This window comes from Carassius auratus, chromosome 4, assembly GCF_003368295.1.
Source record: "Carassius auratus strain Wakin chromosome 4, ASM336829v1, whole genome shotgun sequence".
Taxonomy (NCBI): domain Eukaryota; kingdom Metazoa; phylum Chordata; class Actinopteri; order Cypriniformes; family Cyprinidae; genus Carassius; species Carassius auratus.
Window position 1 is genome coordinate 4,440,928 of NC_039246.1, and position 2,459 is coordinate 4,443,386.

The window sequence follows — 2,459 nt, forward strand, 5'->3', positions numbered from 1 at the left end:
AAGCATATGCAAGATCAAAATGGCAGGAGTATTGGGTGGATGAAGATAAAGGAAGGCATTTATATAATATACAACCAGAAGTGGATATAGGAAGGACAGAGTGTAGGGGTAGAAGAGAAGAAAGTATAATTAGACGGTTAAGAATAGGACACACTGGGCTCAATTCCTCATTAAAGATAATAGGGAAACATCCAACAGGGAACTGCCAATATTGCAGTCATTTAGAAACTGTAGAACATATTTTATTGCAATGCACAAAGTACAGCCAAGAAAGAACCCAGTTAACACAGAACGTTCCCCTAACGTTCCCGTTTGGTTATTTTTTGGGGGAACCAAATAAGAACGTTCTGGGAACGTTCTCTATTGGTTGTTTTTTAGTACCCTAAAGAGAACGTTCTGGGAACGTTCCCTTCAGGTTATTTATTGGCATTTTTTTATAACCTAAAGAGAACGTTCTGGGAACGTTCCCTCAAGGTTATTTATTGGCAATTTTTTATAACCTAAAGAGAACGTTCCCAGAACGTTCCCTGCAGGTTATTTATTGGCATTTTTTTATAACCTAAAGAGAACGTTCCCAGAACGTTCCCTGCAGGTTATTTATTGGCATTTTTTATAACCTAAAGAGAACGTTCTGGGAACGTTCCCTCAAGGTTATTTATTGGCATTTTTTTATAACCTAAAGAGAACGTTCCCAGAACGTTCCCTGCAGGTTATTTATTGGCATTTTTTTTATAACCTAAAGAGAACGTTCCCAGAACGTTCCCTGCAGGTTATTTTTTTGGGCTTTTTTTATAACCTAAAGAGAATGTTTCTAGAACGTTCCCTGCAGGTTATTTTTGGTTAACTGAGTTGCTGCAGAAATTCATAAGACATACAATGTAAGCTATTTGAAATGACAATAAACTGATAAAACGCGCTAAAAATGTAACCTTTCATAGCAGCTGAAAACAAACCAAATTTGAAAGTGAAGTGACATTCAGCCAAGTGTGACCCATACTCAGAATTTGTGCTCTGCATTTAACCCATCCGAAATGCACACACGCAGTGAACACACACACACACACTGTGAGCACACAGCCGATTTTTTAATGAGGGGATTGAGTGTTACTGTAAATTCTGCGTGTTTTAATGAGCGCGCGCTGAACATTGGAGCGCGTTCATTCAGATTAAAACACTGGAGCGGAGGGAGTTGGCATGGAAACGGGCGGTCGACAACACTGGCAAGCTGCACGCTCCGTGTCTCGCTGCTGTTTTCACTGATTTCGGTAAGTTTAGTAAATTAAAATTGCACAAATATCATATGCCACTGTTCCTGACATCTCTTTTCCTTGTATTTGACCAGCATCTGTTGAATTTACTTCATAGAAATGTTTAAGTGTTTTCGAACAAGTCCGTGAGCATCTGAACCTTTATCAGAGGAGGTAATGTATGCTAACTCCATAGACTAAGCTTTTATGAAGAGTTTGGGATTTTAATAACACATGTAAGTGTAGATGAGAGGCATTGACAGTTCTGTAAAATATTTTCTGGTCATTTTTCAATGGATGATTGAAAATAGGCTTTTTTTTAATTTAACCTAAATATACACTAACGTTACCGTTAATCAGTGACGTCATTACATCAGAGTCACAGTTCAAACGCATTTTGATCTAGTCTAATGATAAACAAATATTGATAAAAACTGTTCAGGATATTTATTAAATACATATTCTTTCTATTTTCTACATTTCTAGTTGCTTGGTTTATTTAGATAAAACTGTCGTTGTATACTGAATATTGTTGGCTCTGTGACAGATTGCTTGTTATATTTCTAGATTCTTCTAGTGCTTGATGATCTTCTGCATCCCATGATGAGCAAACCTCCTGTCCAACAACATCTCCAAGGCACACTGATCCATATGACTAGCAGGTTTACCCCAAACATACACTAATGCTATCCTTACCAATTTCTGAAATAATATTACAATTTAAAATAGCAGTTTTTGGTGAAATGTAACTTATTCCTGTGATGTGCAGCTGTATTTTCAGCATCATTCCTCCAGTCTTCAGTGTCACATGATCTTCAGAAATCATTTTAATATGATGATTTACTGCTCAAGAAACATTTCTGATTATTATCAATGTTGAAAACAGTTGTGCTGCTCAATATATATATATATATGAGAGAGAGAGAGAGAGAATTCTTTGCTAATAGAAAATTCTTCTTGACACTAACTTTTGATTAATTTAATGTGTCCTTGCTGAATAAAAATATGAATTTATTTTTAAAAATGTAGTCTACATTACCATTTAGAAGTCTGGGGTCTATATAACAATCAAGCTTTAAAATAAATAAATAAACTCTATGCTGTTATAAACGGTTTACACAAATATAAAACAGCGCTGTTTTTTTAACATTCATATTTATCAGAAGTGTTTATTTGGCAAAGAGCAGCATATTATAATGATTTCTGGAGGAT

General features: G+C 35.5%; 1 long non-coding RNA gene across 1 annotated transcript; it reads left to right on the forward strand.

Annotated features, from left to right (window-relative positions):
• The first annotated feature begins 1,129 nt into the window (after positions 1–1,129).
• LOC113067452 (uncharacterized) lies at positions 1,130–2,069 on the forward strand. The gene is made up of 3 exons (XR_003279347.1): positions 1,130–1,265; positions 1,366–1,421; positions 1,815–2,069. It is a non-coding gene; the product is annotated as an uncharacterized LOC113067452 (long non-coding RNA).
• Positions 2,070–2,459: the final 390 nt, after the last annotated feature.